We start from the raw sequence: 19,068 nt of genomic DNA on the forward strand, positions 1-19,068 counted from the left end.
ATGTCGTCAGTCTTCAATCTCCAAAAACAGAGGCCATTACACCTCTTCACTTGTCAGCGCTGAAGACGGCCTAGTGGTGAACAACACTGACTCCCAACTAGGAGACCGCAGGATCAAATCTCGGTGCGGACCAAAGGTACAACACTTGTGTGTGTATGTGTGTGTGTGTTTGTGTGAACCTCAAAACTAAACCTCAAAACCAAAAACCAAACCTCAAAACCCAAACCAAAAACTTGCGTTGCGTTCGTTGAATTTCCGAGCATTTCGAATTTCAGCAGCAGGATCAGCAGCAAACAGGTAAGGGGAGCTAGCAGCAGCTAGCTCCAACTTCCTTCTTTATGTTCAAACAAATTTATGACAAAAAATATTGTGAATGTAGGACCTGAACTTCGGGATTCTTAAAAACATGTCCCAAATCCAAAAAAAGTCACACTATACCCTGTTGTTGAAAGAAATCCCTGATCAGCCCGAAATCACAGATGACAGTTTAAACATGCACTGCATTAAAGCTTAGCGTGAAAAAGACTGATAGAACAAAAAATCTCAACATGTCCAAAAATCGAAAAAAATTTAAATGATGTGCTGTCGATTTATTTTTTGAGGAGGTCAAAAAATTAAGACTCAGGTCAGCCCCAAAATTTTGTGTTAGCCGCGAGCGGGCGTGTGTGTGCATGCATTCACTTGAAATCCCACAAGACCTCTCTGGCTGTTAGTAAAGCTTCCATACGTGCCGATTTAAAGACTAAATTCAACAAAACATGCACTTTTCTTTTTAACTACAACCCTGACAATAATATACTATGCATATTATAATCTTGTCCAATCTAAAGATAATCATATTTAAGCAACTCTTCTGAGGGTTCAGTGCTCTATGTTGCCCTCTACTGGCCGCTGGGGGGGTAGACATTGAATCGCTTCCTCGCCGGGCGCACAAGTCAAATGTTACGCTCGTCACTTCCTGTCCCCTGTGGGGAAAGTGTAACCCACTTTAGTCAAGTACCCCGACTGCGACTTTGCGTTGCTTGTTCTTCTGCCATCTAGAAAAGAGCCAGCGCCGTTTTATTTGAAACCGCACCCCCCTCCGCCGAAAATTTGCCCGTAATATTGTAGCGCCGTTGCATTAACCTTGCGGGCTTATCTTCGGCGGCAGGATGAGTGAAACGTCACCCTCGAGATTAAAAAGCAGTCACTGGCACTGGGAGCTGAGACTCTGCCAGGCTGTTGGAAGCTCATTTCACTCCAGAGAAGCAACAACGTCAGGCCGAGAGATCCACCGTGGACAAATAATAACAATAATAAATAAATAAAAAGCTAAAAGACCTTGATTTAATAGAAAGAGGTCCAGCGTAATAAAATAGAAATTCTGAGATCTAGTGGTAGATTCTAGATTCTAGTGGTACTAGTGCATTTTGTGACATCACAAAGAGCTGATTTGTGTTTTAGCACTTTTTTGTTTTCCATGATTGAAGCTAACAGAGCAAAAAAACAAAACTAAAGGCTGAACTCAAGTCTGGGGCGTCCACTAACAGACTAGCGGAGCAACACTATCTACACCTTGACAAAAGATTTTTTTTTTTTTTTAATAATATGGGGCCTTTAAATTGTCATATCGCTGTATTTCTGAAGAGTCTATTCTGCCTATTTTTTTTTTTTTTTTTTAAACCGCCACCGTGATCCCTTCCCAGTGGAGTGAGGTGAGTTGATGAATGAGAAAAGTTCATCTTTTCCTGTGCCCCCTTTGTTGCGGCCGCTCGAAGCCCCGCCCTCCTCCTGCGATCAATGGCCTATTAGCTGGCAGTGAAGCAGCTCCGGGCTGCCTCGTGCATCTTAACAGCGGCGGAGAGGAACCTCACTCCGCTGCCCTTTTGGAGAGAATTGTTTATTTACAAGAATCGATTGCCTCGGCAAACGCCGGCTGAATTCCCAAATTCAGCACTTGAATTTAAAGGGGCAGTGCGGAGAAAAAGGGGCTATAATTTCAATCTGTATCTTGCATACTTTGACGGCGATTCCTTCCCCTGCTCTGGTTTCTAAGGCCAATAGCTTCCGGCTGTGTCTCCACCAACAAGACGAGCACATTCACCTGCGTCACCCACCGCCGCCGCGCGGTCAGCCCTAAGCAGGCACATTAGGTGGTCCGTTAAACCGGCAGGCACTTATTTAGTAACATATGAAAGGCCAAAGTGGGCCCCCGTCTTAATGACCGATGCGGTGTCACCGGCGCCCTCTGGGGTCTTCTATCATCGCGCGGCGAGGACCCCCGTCCTCTGAGTTACCCTCATTATATCTGAGCTAATGCCGGCCATGTGCCGGTGATGAAGCACCGTCACGGCCCCTTCATTAAAGTGCGGAGAGGAACTCACTCGGTGGAATTGTGCTCCACCTGCAAGACGGATGCGGCGGGCGGAGAGCGAGTCCAATTTTAGCGGCTGTGTGCCACATTCTGCTTCTTCGGTCTTTTGACAGGGGCGGGGGACGAGCGAGCCCTGCTCTCACCGCTAGATGGCAGCCTCGGTGTGCCGTAGACCGCATATCTGCTCCTTCTGTTTGTGTTTGTTTTATTTATTTATTTATTTATTTATTTATTTATTTATTTTTTAGGCTGGAGAGTTCCAGTTAGTAATACAATTTGAAATCCTCGCTGAGAACTGACGTTAAAACAATACAGTTAATAAGCAACAAACTGTTTATTATTTTCAATGGGGATACAATGTTCTAGTAGTTTGAATCAGAAAAATCAACAATTAAAAAAGAGAGAGAAAAAAAGAAATAATAATAATAATAATAAAACTTTATTTGTACAGCGCTAAATCACGCGTCTCAAAGCGCTTTATACAATCAGAGCGAACAAACCAGGGCCCCGGAGCAAGCAAAGCAAATAGTTAAACACCACCCCGAAAAAAAGTATTTTGTTATAAAAATAAATAAATTTACTGCTTTTTATTTGTTGATTAATATTTTCTTGTCCCAGTGGAAAATCAGTTCAAATTGTGTGGAATCCACATCTCTAAGAAGAATACGAAGTAGAGGTTCATTTTTTCCCCCCCAGATTTTTTCTGGAGATGTTTTCAAATTCACAACTCTGTCTGTTACTGACGTCAATTGTAGCTACAACTACAGCAAATGTTCAAATGTTCTCTAAATGTTGCTGAGGAAAATAAAAATAAAAAAGGTGGCTCATTGGTCCAACTCTGTTGTGTCGCATGTAGAATCGTAATGAAAGTCTTGCAGAGATTAAGGGCTCCGTCTTACAGGAGAGCTGCCGTCTGATTAAAGGTCACAAAGGAGAAAGACGCTATCGTTAAATCTGCTGCGTTTTAGCTCAACAAAGAGGAAGAACATTTCATTTTCTACCGTGTTATTAAAACCCAGCGAGCCTGCGGTTCGGCGCCGTCCCTTAGTGGGGAGCTGCAGAGGCTGCGGTTCGGCCGCGAGCTGTCATGTATTGTTGACACTCTGCAGTGAAGTTACGACTCAAACCTGAGCGCCGGCAGTTGCCGAAGGAAGACGACTGTCTCAGCCGGAAGAGGTCCTTCCTGTGGAGCCGAAGGGAACCTGAACGGAGGAGGGCGGGGAGGAGGGGTCGTGGTAGAGTTTCTTCGGCCGCCAGGCAACAAAGTGAAAAAATGTTTTAGGCAGAGTCTTTTTTTTTTTCTAAAAGCCAACCATCTCTTCAACTCACTGCTTCAAATGGTCCGACAGTGATGGAAAAATAATGGCTTGTGCACGCTTGGCAATGAGCAGACCTGAGGGCTACGTGTCTGCCACGGAAAATATAAGGAAATGTTTTTTTCTTTTCCTTTTTTAAAAAAATAAAATAAAATAAAAATGTTTTTACCCCAATATACATTTCGAGTCTTATCGTCTTTTGCCCGGGTCTGGTGCAGTGGACTGACAGGTGTTTATTGTGGCACAGGAAATGTAAAAAAAAAAAAAAGAAGGAGCGTCAGTTGAAGGAAGCTTTTGGAACATCAGCCCCAGAAGCTTCCTTTAAGCTTCCGGAACTTGAAGGAAGCTTCAACACTAACCCTGGGGGTCAGAGTTAACTCTAGAGTTAGGGTTAGGGTTTTCTGAAATTAGCTAGAAGCCCCAAATTTGGCGTGGGCGCTTCTTAGGGGCTCCTGATGACAAATCAAGTGGCCCCATGTCTCTAGGACAAAGTTGAAATTTCACCCCATAGACTTGCATTGAATTAGGGTTAACGAGAAGCCTGAAACTAGGGTTAGGGTTAGGGTTAGGGTTCCTCAAGTACTAGAAGCCCCAAATTTGGTGTGGGGACTTCTTGGGGGTTCCTGATGAAAAAGCAAGTGGCCCCATGTCTCTAGGACAAAGTTGAAATTTCACCCCATAGTCTTGCATTGAAATAAGGCTGAAGCTAGGGTTAGGGTTAGGGTTAGGGTTAGGGTTCCTCAAGTACTAGAAGCCCCAAATTTGGTGTGGGCGCTTCTTGGGGGCTCCTGATGAAAAAGCAAGTGGCCCCATGTCTCTAGGACAAAGTTGAAATTTCATCCCATAGACTTGCATTGAAATAAGGCTGAAGCTAGGGTTAGGGTTAGGGTTAGGGTTTTGGGGTTCCCCATGTGCTAGAAGTCCCAAATTTGGCGTGGGCGCTTCTTAGGGGCTCCTGATGACAAATCAAGTGGCCCCATGTCTCTAGGACAAAGTTGAAATTTCACCCCATAGACTTGTATTGAATTAGGGTTAGCGATAAGCCTGAAACTAGGGTTAGGGTTAGGGTTAGCTGATATTAGGGTTAGGGTTTCGGGGTTCCCCATGTGCTAGAAGTCCCAAATTTGGCGTGGGCGTTTCTTAGGGGCTCCTGATGACAAATCAAGTGGCCCCATGTCTCTAGGACAAAGTTGAAATTTCACCCCATAGACTTGTATTGAATTAGGGTTAACGAGAAGCCTGAAACTAGGGTTAGGGTTAGGGTTAGGGTTCCTCAAGTACTAGAAGCCCCAAATTTGGTGTGGGCGCTTCTTGGGGGCTCCTGATGAAAAAGCAAGTGGCCCCATGTCTCTAGGACAAAGTTAAAATTTCACCCCATAGACTTGCATTGAAATAAGGCTGAAGCTAGGGTTAGGGTTAGGGTTAGGGTTAGGGTTCCTCAAGTACTAGAAGCCCCAAATTTGGTGTGGGCGCTTCTTGGGGGCTCCTGATGAAAAGCAAGTGGCCCCATGTCTCTAGGACAAAGTTGAAATTTCATCCCATAGACTTGCATTGAAATAAGGCTGAAGCTAGGGTTAGGGTTAGGGTTAGGGTTTCGGGGTTCCCCATGTGCTAGAAGTCCCAAATTTGGCGTGGGCACTTCTTGGGGGTTCCTGATGACACATCAAGTGGCCCCATGTCTCTAGGACAAAGTTGAAATTTCACCCCATAGACTTGTATTGAATTAGGGTTAGCGATAAGCCTGAAACTAGGGTTAGGGTTAGGGTTAGCTGATATTAGGGTTAGGGTTTCGGGGTTCCCCATGTGCTAGAAGTCCCAAATTTGGCGTGGGCGTTTCTTAGGGGCTCCTGATGACAAATCAAGTGGCCCCATGTCTCTAGGACAAAGTTGAAATTTCACCCCATAGACTTGCATTGAAATAAGGCTGAAGCTAGGGTTAGGGTTAGGGTTAGGGTTCCTCAAGTACTAGAAGCCCCAAATTTGGTGTGGGCGCTTCTTGGGGGCTCCTGATGAAAAAGCAAGTGGCCCCATGTCTCTAGGACAAAGTTGAAATTTCATCCCATAGACTTGCATTGAAATAAGGCTGAAGCTAGGGTTAGGGTTAGGGTTAGGGTTTTGGGGTTCCCCATGTGCTAGAAGTCCCAAATTTGGCGTGGGCGCTTCTTAGGGGCTCCTGATGAAAAAGCAAGTGGCCCCATGTCTTTAGGACAAAGTTGAAATTTCACCCCATAGACTTGTATTGAATTAGGGTTAGCGATAAGCCTGAAACTAGGGTTAGGGTTAGGGTTAGCTGATATTAGGGTTAGGGTTTCGGGGTTCCCCATGTGCTAGAAGTCCCAAATTTGGCGTGGGCGTTTCTTAGGGGCTCCTGATGACAAATCAAGTGGCCCCATGTCTCTAGGACAAAGTTGAAATTTCACCCCATAGACTTGCATTGAAATAAGGCTGAAGCTAGGGTTAGGGTTAGGGTTAGGGTTCCTCAAGTACTAGAAGCCCCAAATTTGGTGTGGGCGCTTCTTGGGGGCTCCTGATGAAAAAGCAAGTGGCCCCATGTCTCTAGGACAAAGTTGAAATTTCACCCCATAGACTTGCATTGAAATAAGGCTGAAGCTAGGGTTAGGGTTAGGGTTAGGGTTCCTCAAGTACTAGAAGCCCCAAATTTGGTGTGGGCGCTTCTTGGGGGCTCCTGATGAAAAGCAAGTGGCCCCATGTCTCTAGGACAAAGTTGAAATTTCATCCCATAGACTTGCATTGAAATAAGGCTGAAGCTAGGGTTAGGGTTAGGGTTAGGGTTTCGGGGTTCCCCATGTGCTAGAAGTCCCAAATTTGGCGTGGGCACTTCTTGGGGGTTCCTGATGACACATCAAGTGGCCCCATGTCTCTAGGACAAAGTTGAAATTTCACCCCATAGACTTGTATTGAATTAGGGTTAGCGATAAGCCTGAAACTAGGGTTAGGGTTAGGGTTAGCTGATATTAGGGTTAGGGTTTCGGGGTTCCCCATGTGCTAGAAGTCCCAAATTTGGCGTGGGCGTTTCTTAGGGGCTCCTGATGACAAATCAAGTGGCCCCATGTCTCTAGGACAAAGTTGAAATTTCACCCCATAGACTTGTATTGAATTAGGGTTAACGATAAGCCTGAAACTAGGGTTAGGGTTAGGGTTAGGGTTCCTCAAGTACTAGAAGCCCCAAATTTGGTGTGGGCGCTTCTTGGGGGCTCCTGATGAAAAAGCAAGTGGCCCCATGTCTTTAGGACAAAGTTGAAATTTCACCCCATAGACTTGTATTGAATTAGGGTTAGCGATAAGCCTGAAACTAGGGTTAGGGTTAGGGTTAGCTGATATTAGGGTTAGGGTTTCGGGGTTCCCCATGTGCTAGAAGTCCCAAATTTGGCGTGGGCGTTTCTTAGGGGCTCCTGATGACAAATCAAGTGGCCCCATGTCTCTAGGACAAAGTTGAAATTTCACCCCATAGACTTGCATTGAAATAAGGCTGAAACTAGGGTTAGGGTTAGGGTTAGGGTTCCTCAAGTACTAGAAGCCCCAAATTTGGTGTGGGCGCTTCTTGGGGGCTCCTGATGAAAAACAAGTGGCCCCATGTCTCTAGGACAAAGTTGAAATTTCATCCCATAGACTTGCATTGAAATAAGGCTGAAGCTAGGGTTAGGGTTAGGGTTAGGGTTTTGGGGTTCCCCATGTGCTAGAAGTCCCAAATTTGGCGTGGGCGCTTCTTAGGGGCTCCTGATGAAAAAGCAAGTGGCCCCATGTCTTTAGGACAAAGTTGAAATTTCACCCCATAGACTTGTATTGAATTAGGGTTAGCGATAAGCCTGAAACTAGGGTTAGGGTTAGGGTTAGGGTTCCTCAAGTACTAGAAGCCCCAAATTTGGTGTGGGCGCTTCTTGGGGGCTCCTGATGAAAAAGCAAGTGGCCCCATGTCTTTAGGACAAAGTTGAAATTTCACCCCATAGACTTGTATTGAATTAGGGTTAGCGATAAGCCTGAAACTAGGGTTAGGGTTAGGGTTAGGGTTTCGGGGTTCCCCATGTGCTAGAAGTCCCAAATTTGGCGTGGGCGTTTCTTAGGGGCTCCTGATGACAAATCAAGTGGCCCCATGTCTCTAGGACAAAGTTGAAATTTCACCCCATAGACTTGCATTGAAATAAGGCTGAAGCTAGGGTTAGGGTTAGGGTTAGGGTTCCTCAAGTACTAGAAGCCCCAAATTTGGTGTGGGCGCTTCTTGGGGGCTCCTGATGAAAAAGCAAGTGGCCCCATGTCTCTAGGACAAAGTTGAAATTTCATCCCATAGACTTGCATTGAAATAAGGCTGAAGCTAGGGTTAGGGTTAGGGTTAGGGTTTTGGGGTTCCCCATGTGCTAGAAGTCCCAAATTTGGCGTGGGCGCTTCTTAGGGGCTCCTGATGAAAAAGCAAGTGGCCCCATGTCTTTAGGACAAAGTTGAAATTTCACCCCATAGACTTGTATTGAATTAGGGTTAGCGATAAGCCTGAAACTAGGGTTAGGGTTAGGGTTAGCTGATATTAGGGTTAGGGTTTCGGGGTTCCCCATGTGCTAGAAGTCCCAAATTTGGCGTGGGCGTTTCTTAGGGGCTCCTGATGACAAATCAAGTGGCCCCATGTCTCTAGGACAAAGTTGAAATTTCACCCCATAGACTTGCATTGAAATAAGGCTGAAGCTAGGGTTAGGGTTAGGGTTAGGGTTCCTCAAGTACTAGAAGCCCCAAATTTGGTGTGGGCGCTTCTTGGGGGCTCCTGATGAAAAAGCAAGTGGCCCCATGTCTCTAGGACAAAGTTGAAATTTCATCCCATAGACTTGCATTGAAATAAGGCTGAAGCTAGGGTTAGGGTTAGGGTTAGGGTTTTGGGGTTCCCCATGTGCTAGAAGTCCCAAATTTGGCGTGGGCGCTTCTTAGGGGCTCCTGATGACAAATCAAGTGGCCCCATGTCTTTAGGACAAAGTTGAAATTTCACCCCATAGACTTGTATTGAATTAGGGTTAGCGATAAGCCTGAAACTAGGGTTAGGGTTAGGGTTAGCTGATATTAGGGTTAGGGTTTCGGGGTTCCCCATGTGCTAGAAGTCCCAAATTTGGCGTGGGCGTTTCTTAGGGGCTCCTGATGACAAATCAAGTGGCCCCATGTCTCTAGGACAAAGTTGAAATTTCACCCCATAGACTTGCATTGAAATAAGGCTGAAGCTAGTGTTAGGGTTAGGGTTCCCCATGTGCTAGAAGTCCCAAATTTGGCGTGGGCGTTTCTTAGGGGCTCCTGATGAAAAAGCAAGTGGCCCCATGTCTCTAGGACAAAGTTGAAATTTCATCCCATAGACTTGCATTGAAATAAGGCTGAAGCTAGGGTTAGGGTTAGGGTTAGGGTTTCGGGGTTCCCCATGTGCTAGAAGTCCCAAATTTGGCGTGGGCACTTCTTGGGGGTTCCTGATGACAAATCAAGTGGCCCCATGTCTCTAGGACAAAGTTGAAATTTCACCCCATAGACTTGTATTGAATTAGGGTTAGCGATAAGCCTGAAACTAGGGTTAGGGTTAGGGTTAGCTGATATTAGGGTTAGGGTTTCGGGGTTCCCCATGTGCTAGAAGTCCCAAATTTGGCGTGGGCGTTTCTTAGGGGCTCCTGATGACAAATCAAGTGGCCCCATGTCTCTAGGACAAAGTTGAAATTTCACCCCATAGACTTGCATTGAAATAAGGCTGAAGCTAGGGTTAGGGTTAGGGTTAGGGTTCCTCAAGTACTAGAAGCCCCAAATTTGGTGTGGGCGCTTCTTGGGGGCTCCTGATGAAAAAGCAAGTGGCCCCATGTCTCTAGGACAAAGTTGAAATTTCATCCCATAGACTTGCATTGAAATAAGGCTGAAGCTAGGGTTAGGGTTAGGGTTAGGGTTTCGGGGTTCCCCATGTGCTAGAAGTCCCAAATTTGGCGTGGGCACTTCTTGGGGGTTCCTGATGACAAATCAAGTGGCCCCATGTCTCTAGGACAAAGTTGAAATTTCACCCCATAGACTTGTATTGAATTAGGGTTAGCGATAAGCCTGAAACTAGGGTTAGGGTTAGGGTTAGCTGATATTAGGGTTAGGGTTTCGGGGTTCCCCATGTGCTAGAAGTCCCAAATTTGGCGTGGGCGTTTCTTAGGGGCTCCTGATGACAAATCAAGTGGCCCCATGTCTCTAGGACAAAGTTGAAATTTCACCCCATAGACTTGCATTGAAATAAGGCTGAAGCTAGGGTTAGGGTTAGGGTTAGGGTTCCTCAAGTACTAGAAGCCCCAAATTTGGTGTGGGCGCTTCTTGGGGGCTCCTGATGAAAAGCAAGTGGCCCCATGTCTCTAGGACAAAGTTGAAATTTCATCCCATAGACTTGCATTGAAATAAGGCTGAAGCTAGGGTTAGGGTTAGGGTTAGGGTTTCGGGGTTCCCCATGTGCTAGAAGTCCCAAATTTGGCGTGGGCACTTCTTGGGGGTTCCTGATGACACATCAAGTGGCCCCATGTCTCTAGGACAAAGTTGAAATTTCACCCCATAGACTTGTATTGAATTAGGGTTAGCGATAAGCCTGAAACTAGGGTTAGGGTTAGGGTTAGCTGATATTAGGGTTAGGGTTTCGGGGTTCCCCATGTGCTAGAAGTCCCAAATTTGGCGTGGGCGTTTCTTAGGGGCTCCTGATGACAAATCAAGTGGCCCCATGTCTCTAGGACAAAGTTGAAATTTCACCCCATAGACTTGTATTGAATTAGGGTTAACGATAAGCCTGAAACTAGGGTTAGGGTTAGGGTTAGGGTTCCTCAAGTACTAGAAGCCCAAAATTTGGTGTGGGCGCTTCTTGGGGGCTCCTGATGAAAAAGCAAGTGGCCCCATGTCTTTAGGACAAAGTTGAAATTTCACCCCATAGACTTGTATTGAATTAGGGTTAGCGATAAGCCTGAAACTAGGGTTAGGGTTAGGGTTAGCTGATATTAGGGTTAGGGTTTCGGGGTTCCCCATGTGCTAGAAGTCCCAAATTTGGCGTGGGCGTTTCTTAGGGGCTCCTGATGACAAATCAAGTGGCCCCATGTCTCTAGGACAAAGTTGAAATTTCACCCCATAGACTTGCATTGAAATAAGGCTGAAGCTAGGGTTAGGGTTAGGGTTAGGGTTCCTCAAGTACTAGAAGCCCCAAATTTGGTGTGGGCGCTTCTTGGGGGCTCCTGATGAAAAAGCAAGTGGCCCCATGTCTCTAGGACAAAGTTGAAATTTCATCCCATAGACTTGCATTGAAATAAGGCTGAAGCTAGGGTTAGGGTTAGGGTTAGGGTTTTGGGGTTCCCCATGTGCTAGAAGTCCCAAATTTGGCGTGGGCGCTTCTTAGGGGCTCCTGATGAAAAAGCAAGTGGCCCCATGTCTTTAGGACAAAGTTGAAATTTCACCCCATAGACTTGTATTGAATTAGGGTTAGCGATAAGCCTGAAACTAGGGTTAGGGTTAGGGTTAGGGTTCCTCAAGTACTAGAAGCCCCAAATTTGGTGTGGGCGCTTCTTGGGGGCTCCTGATGAAAAAGCAAGTGGCCCCATGTCTTTAGGACAAAGTTGAAATTTCACCCCATAGACTTGTATTGAATTAGGGTTAGCGATAAGCCTGAAACTAGGGTTAGGGTTAGGGTTAGCTGATATTAGGGTTAGGGTTTCGGGGTTCCCCATGTGCTAGAAGTCCCAAATTTGGCGTGGGCGTTTCTTAGGGGCTCCTGATGACAAATCAAGTGGCCCCATGTCTCTAGGACAAAGTTGAAATTTCACCCCATAGACTTGCATTGAAATAAGGCTGAAGCTAGGGTTAGGGTTAGGGTTAGGGTTCCTCAAGTACTAGAAGCCCCAAATTTGGTGTGGGCGCTTCTTGGGGGCTCCTGATGAAAAAGCAAGTGGCCCCATGTCTCTAGGACAAAGTTGAAATTTCATCCCATAGACTTGCATTGAAATAAGGCTGAAGCTAGGGTTAGGGTTAGGGTTAGGGTTTTGGGGTTCCCCATGTGCTAGAAGTCCCAAATTTGGCGTGGGCGCTTCTTAGGGGCTCCTGATGAAAAAGCAAGTGGCCCCATGTCTTTAGGACAAAGTTGAAATTTCACCCCATAGACTTGTATTGAATTAGGGTTAGCGATAAGCCTGAAACTAGGGTTAGGGTTAGGGTTAGCTGATATTAGGGTTAGGGTTTCGGGGTTCCCCATGTGCTAGAAGTCCCAAATTTGGCGTGGGCGTTTCTTAGGGGCTCCTGATGACAAATCAAGTGGCCCCATGTCTCTAGGACAAAGTTGAAATTTCACCCCATAGACTTGCATTGAAATAAGGCTGAAGCTAGGGTTAGGGTTAGGGTTAGGGTTCCTCAAGTACTAGAAGCCCCAAATTTGGTGTGGGCGCTTCTTGGGGGCTCCTGATGAAAAAGCAAGTGGCCCCATGTCTCTAGGACAAAGTTGAAATTTCATCCCATAGACTTGCATTGAAATAAGGCTGAAGCTAGGGTTAGGGTTAGGGTTAGGGTTTCGGGGTTCCCCATGTGCTAGAAGTCCCAAATTTGGCGTGGGCACTTCTTGGGGGCTCCTGATGACAAATCAAGTGGCCCCATGTCTCTAGGACAAAGTTGAAATTTCACCCCATAGACTTGTATTGAATTAGGGTTAGCGATAAGCCTGAAACTAGGGTTAGGGTTAGGGTTAGCTGATATTAGGGTTAGGGTTTCGGGGTTCCCCATGTGCTAGAAGTCCCAAATTTGGCGTGGGCGTTTCTTAGGGGCTCCTGATGACAAATCAAGTGGCCCCATGTCTCTAGGACAAAGTTGAAATTTCACCCCATAGACTTGCATTGAAATAAGGCTGAAGCTAGGGTTAGGGTTAGGGTTAGGGTTCCTCAAGTACTAGAAGCCCCAAATTTGGTGTGGGCGCTTCTTGGGGGCTCCTGATGAAAAGCAAGTGGCCCCATGTCTCTAGGACAAAGTTGAAATTTCATCCCATAGACTTGCATTGAAATAAGGCTGAAGCTAGGGTTAGGGTTAGGGTTAGGGTTTCGGGGTTCCCCATGTGCTAGAAGTCCCAAATTTGGCGTGGGCACTTCTTGGGGGTTCCTGATGACACATCAAGTGGCCCCATGTCTCTAGGACAAAGTTGAAATTTCACCCCATAGACTTGTATTGAATTAGGGTTAGCGATAAGCCTGAAACTAGGGTTAGGGTTAGGGTTAGCTGATATTAGGGTTAGGGTTTCGGGGTTCCCCATGTGCTAGAAGTCCCAAATTTGGCGTGGGCGTTTCTTAGGGGCTCCTGATGACAAATCAAGTGGCCCCATGTCTCTAGGACAAAGTTGAAATTTCACCCCATAGACTTGTATTGAATTAGGGTTAACGATAAGCCTGAAACTAGGGTTAGGGTTAGGGTTAGGGTTCCTCAAGTACTAGAAGCCCCAAATTTGGTGTGGGCGCTTCTTGGGGGCTCCTGATGAAAAAGCAAGTGGCCCCATGTCTTTAGGACAAAGTTGAAATTTCACCCCATAGACTTGTATTGAATTAGGGTTAGCGATAAGCCTGAAACTAGGGTTAGGGTTAGGGTTAGCTGATATTAGGGTTAGGGTTTCGGGGTTCCCCATGTGCTAGAAGTCCCAAATTTGGCGTGGGCGTTTCTTAGGGGCTCCTGATGACAAATCAAGTGGCCCCATGTCTCTAGGACAAAGTTGAAATTTCACCCCATAGACTTGCATTGAAATAAGGCTGAAGCTAGGGTTAGGGTTAGGGTTAGGGTTCCTCAAGTACTAGAAGCCCCAAATTTGGTGTGGGCGCTTCTTGGGGGCTCCTGATGAAAAAGCAAGTGGCCCCATGTCTCTAGGACAAAGTTGAAATTTCATCCCATAGACTTGCATTGAAATAAGGCTGAAGCTAGGGTTAGGGTTAGGGTTAGGGTTTTGGGGTTCCCCATGTGCTAGAAGTCCCAAATTTGGCGTGGGCGCTTCTTAGGGGCTCCTGATGAAAAAGCAAGTGGCCCCATGTCTTTAGGACAAAGTTGAAATTTCACCCCATAGACTTGTATTGAATTAGGGTTAGCGATAAGCCTGAAACTAGGGTTAGGGTTAGGGTTAGGGTTCCTCAAGTACTAGAAGCCCCAAATTTGGTGTGGGCGCTTCTTGGGGGCTCCTGATGAAAAAGCAAGTGGCCCCATGTCTTTAGGACAAAGTTGAAATTTCACCCCATAGACTTGTATTGAATTAGGGTTAGCGATAAGCCTGAAACTAGGGTTAGGGTTAGGGTTAGCTGATATTAGGGTTAGGGTTTCGGGGTTCCCCATGTGCTAGAAGTCCCAAATTTGGCGTGGGCGTTTCTTAGGGGCTCCTGATGACAAATCAAGTGGCCCCATGTCTCTAGGACAAAGTTGAAATTTCACCCCATAGACTTGCATTGAAATAAGGCTGAAGCTAGGGTTAGGGTTAGGGTTAGGGTTCCTCAAGTACTAGAAGCCCCAAATTTGGTGTGGGCGCTTCTTGGGGGCTCCTGATGAAAAAGCAAGTGGCCCCATGTCTCTAGGACAAAGTTGAAATTTCATCCCATAGACTTGCATTGAAATAAGGCTGAAGCTAGGGTTAGGGTTAGGGTTAGGGTTTTGGGGTTCCCCATGTGCTAGAAGTCCCAAATTTGGCGTGGGCGCTTCTTAGGGGCTCCTGATGAAAAAGCAAGTGGCCCCATGTCTTTAGGACAAAGTTGAAATTTCACCCCATAGACTTGTATTGAATTAGGGTTAGCGATAAGCCTGAAACTAGGGTTAGGGTTAGGGTTAGCTGATATTAGGGTTAGGGTTTCGGGGTTCCCCATGTGCTAGAAGTCCCAAATTTGGCGTGGGCGTTTCTTAGGGGCTCCTGATGACAAATCAAGTGGCCCCATGTCTCTAGGACAAAGTTGAAATTTCACCCCATAGACTTGCATTGAAATAAGGCTGAAGCTAGGGTTAGGGTTAGGGTTAGGGTTCCTCAAGTACTAGAAGCCCCAAATTTGGTGTGGGCGCTTCTTGGGGGCTCTTGATGAAAAAGCAAGTGGCCCCATGTCTCTAGGACAAAGTTGAAATTTCATCCCATAGACTTGCATTGAAATAAGGCTGAAGCTAGGGTTAGGGTTAGGGTTAGGGTTTTGGGGTTCCCCATGTGCTAGAAGTCCCAAATTTGGCGTGGGCGCTTCTTAGGGGCTCCTGATGACAAATCAAGTGGCCCCATGTCTTTAGGACAAAGTTGAAATTTCACCCCATAGACTTGTATTGAATTAGGGTTAGCGATAAGCCTGAAACTAGGGTTAGGGTTAGGGTTAGCTGATATTAGGGTTAGGGTTTCGGGGTTCCCCATGTGCTAGAAGTCCCAAATTTGGCGTGGGCGTTTCTTAGGGGCTCCTGATGACAAATCAAGTGGCCCCATGTCTCTAGGACAAAGTTGAAATTTCACCCCATAGACTTGCATTGAAATAAGGCTGAAGCTAGTGTTAGGGTTAGGGTTAGGGTTCCCCATGTGCTAGAAGTCCCAAATTTGGCGTGGGCGTTTCTTAGGGGCTCCTGATGAAAAAGCAAGTGGCCCCATGTCTCTAGGACAAAGTTGAAATTTCATCCCATAGACTTGCATTGAAATAAGGCTGAAGCTAGGGTTAGGGTTAGGGTTAGGGTTTCGGGGTTCCCCATGTGCTAGAAGTCCCAAATTTGGCGTGGGCACTTCTTGGGGGTTCCTGATGACAAATCAAGTGGCCCCATGTCTCTAGGACAAAGTTGAAATTTCACCCCATAGACTTGTATTGAATTAGGGTTAGCGATAAGCCTGAAACTAGGGTTAGGGTTAGGGTTAGCTGATATTAGGGTTAGGGTTTCGGGGTTCCCCATGTGCTAGAAGTCCCAAATTTGGCGTGGGCGTTTCTTAGGGGCTCCTGATGACAAATCAAGTGGCCCCATGTCTCTAGGACAAAGTTGAAATTTCACCCCATAGACTTGCATTGAAATAAGGCTGAAGCTAGGGTTAGGGTTAGGGTTAGGGTTCCTCAAGTACTAGAAGCCCCAAATTTGGTGTGGGCGCTTCTTGGGGGCTCCTGATGAAAAAGCAAGTGGCCCCATGTCTCTAGGACAAAGTTGAAATTTCATCCCATAGACTTGCATTGAAATAAGGCTGAAGCTAGGGTTAGGGTTAGGGTTAGGGTTTCGGGGTTCCCCATGTGCTAGAAGTCCCAAATTTGGCGTGGGCACTTCTTGGGGGTTCCTGATGACAAATCAAGTGGCCCCATGTCTCTAGGACAAAGTTGAAATTTCACCCCATAGACTTGTATTGAATTAGGGTTAGCGATAAGCCTGAAACTAGGGTTAGGGTTAGGGTTAGCTGATATTAGGGTTAGGGTTTCGGGGTTCCCCATGTGCTAGAAGTCCCAAATTTGGCGTGGGCGTTTCTTAGGGGCTCCTGATGACAAATCAAGTGGCCCCATGTCTCTAGGACAAAGTTGAAATTTCACCCCATAGACTTGTATTGAATTAGGGTTAACGATAAGCCTGAAACTAGGGTTAGGGTTAGGGTTAGGGTTCCTCAAGTACTAGAAGCCCCAAATTTGGTGTGGGCGCTTCTTGGGGGCTCCTGATGAAAAAGCAAGTGGCCCCATGTCTCTAGGACAAAGTTGAAATTTCACCCCATAGACTTGCATTGAAATAAGGCTGAAGCTAGGGTTAGGGTTAGGGTTCCTCAAGTACTAGAAGCCCCAAATTTGGTGTGGGCGCTTCTTGGGGGCTCCTGATGAAAAAGCAAGTGGCCCCATGTCTCTAGGACAAAGTTGAAATTTCACCCCATAGACTTGCATTGAAATAAGGCTGAAGCTAGGGTTAGGGTTAGGGTTAGGGTTAGCTGATATTAGGGTTAGGGTTTCGGGGTTCCCCATGTGCTAGAAGTCCCAAATTTGGCGTGGGCGTTTCTTAGGGGCTCTTGATGACAACTCAAGTGGCCCCATGTCTCTAGGACAAAGTTGAAATTTCACCCCATAGACTTGTATTGAATTAGGGTTAACGATAAGCCTGAAACTAGGGTTAGGGTTAGGGTTAGCTGATATTAGGGTTAGGGTTTCAGGGTTCCCCATGTGCTAGAAGCCCTAAACTTGGTTTGGGTGCATCTTGAGGGATCCCGATGAAACAGCAAGTGGCCCCATGTCTCTGGGACAAAGTTGACCTTTGACCCCATCGGCATGGAATTAGGGTTATGGTTAACTCTAGGGTTAGGGTTAACTCCAGAGGTAGGGTTAACCCTAACCCTTACCCTTCTGTGTTCACTGTTCAATCCTACATTCAGTGACTGTGAATGTGTGGGAAGCTATTCGGCTGCACCCTTTAGCGACAGTTAGTTTAACGAGTGGAGCCTCTTGCTCTGTGTAGCATTAGCGCTAAAGAAATGGCTAAAATAGTCACCAACTTTGCGCCATAAGACAGACAATAGTGTCGAAGAAATGTACTTTCTTCCTCCAGATGCAAAATAAATGTTGTGAACAGCAAGTCGACAGGTTAATGGTATTTTTCTTCTCTATACTTTTCTATAATTACTCCAATTTCTTTGCATTTTCTTTCCTACGCAGTGGGGTGTTTTTACTACACTCTGATGGTTTGCCTGGGCGCAAATCTCAGACAAACCATCAACAATTTTGAAAAATACAATTTTAAGAGGACGGGATGACGCAGGGGCTTTAACACAAAGCCCCACCTGAATTCTATTATTCCTGTTGATGGCAGGAGGTGTGGGGATTGGTGGGGGGGGGGTTATTGGAACTGTCAGGGAAACAGGCGGACGACACTCTCGCCACCTTCGCCAGCGTCCGTAATAGCCGAGCGATCAGCGTCTCACGCGGCACAACACAAACGCTTGTCAGCGGGAGAAAGGAAGCCCTATTTCGACCATTTTTCTCTTTTCGCCGCCTTCTGCGAGCCGAGCAAAAAATCCTCCAAGTATCGCACGCCGCCGAGCCCACAAAAGAGCCATTACGGCTTGGCGGCGTCATGAGGGCAGCCCGTCATCCGGCTTAAGACTCTGAGGAGGAGGAGGAGGAGGGTGAGACACTGTCGTACGCGTTGAGCTTTGTGTGTCTTTTTTTTCAAATCTGGGTCACGTTCTCATTTTTCTTCCCACTCCTCCCACCCCGAACACGATGTCAATCAGCTTTATTTGGAAATTTCTTCATTAGAGGTGCACTGATACGGGTCAGCTCCCTGGACGGGGTCACACAATAATTCCGGGAGGTCGAGGCGTGATTAATTGTCTATGAAAGAGCGGCTTATCATAAGTCACTTGCTAATAGTTTAATAAAAGTTGTTTGAAACTTTTTGGCTGGCATGTTCATCTGCATGCTAAAGAGATCCCACTCAGCCAACGTGTGGGCTGACCCCCAATTTGCCGAGAATGTGCCGCAGACACTTTTGTTGCAAATTGGGGGTAATAATTTGGGTGATTTTTTACCATAACATACTGTGTATGTAACACTTGGGGTCATTTTCGTTGTGTTTTTCTGCTGCTGCGTGTGCTTTTATTTTTGAAATCCTGGAGCTATGACATAGAGGGAGGCAGTATCAGACAGAACCGATAGCCTATTAAAAATAGTCTTCAAAAAATAAATAAATAAATGAATACCACTGCCTGGCCTGCACAATTACTCTTCAAAAGTTGCAAGGCTGTTACTTTCCCTCGAGGGTCATTTCATTTCTTAAAGTGGGAATGTAAAAGCAACCCGAGAAACCACAGACGCCTCACCTGCAACTCCCGACTTTCGCCCGTTAGTGTCTGTGGAAATTAGAGTCTGGGGGAAAAACAAGTTGCCAAGGAGTGACGTCAAGATAATAATTAAAGAATTAGCTCCTACATAAACATGTGACAGCTCACAGGGACGTGCCGATATCTGAGGGAGAGAGAGAGAGAGGGAGGGAGGGGGAGGAGGAGGTGGGTGAGCGAGCGGCGAACACAAATTATCCCTGTCCTGCTGTAATCAGTCACGCGGGAGACACAAACTCATTAGTGAGATCTGATGTTGCTCCTCATTGTGGCTCAAATTAATGAAAGAAAGCCGCCAGCTCCTACTGGATGTTTAGAGCAAACAGCGGTGGGAAGAGGAGGAGGAGGAGGAGGAGGAGGAGGAGGAGGAGGAGGAGGAGGAGGAGGAAGAAGAGGAGGAGCGCTACATTAGCCAGTCGCCGTGGCGCCGCGTCCGCAGCACACAGTCTGACCTTCAGCAGCAGCAAACTGACAACTGGAACTGAGGGGAAAAAGCAGGCCCGGACCTGGACAGCCATGTTTGAGCAAAATATATAAATATTTTTAAATCCTAGAAGTTCAAAGTCCCATCAGAGAAAAGCTAAATATAGAAGTGACTCATGGTTGACTTGTTA

This window comes from Nelusetta ayraudi, unplaced genomic scaffold (assembly GCF_046127955.1).
Source record: "Nelusetta ayraudi isolate G7.1 ecotype Tasmania unplaced genomic scaffold, CSIRO-AGI_Nayr_v1 ptg000060l, whole genome shotgun sequence".
NCBI lineage: Eukaryota > Metazoa > Chordata > Actinopteri > Tetraodontiformes > Monacanthidae > Nelusetta > Nelusetta ayraudi.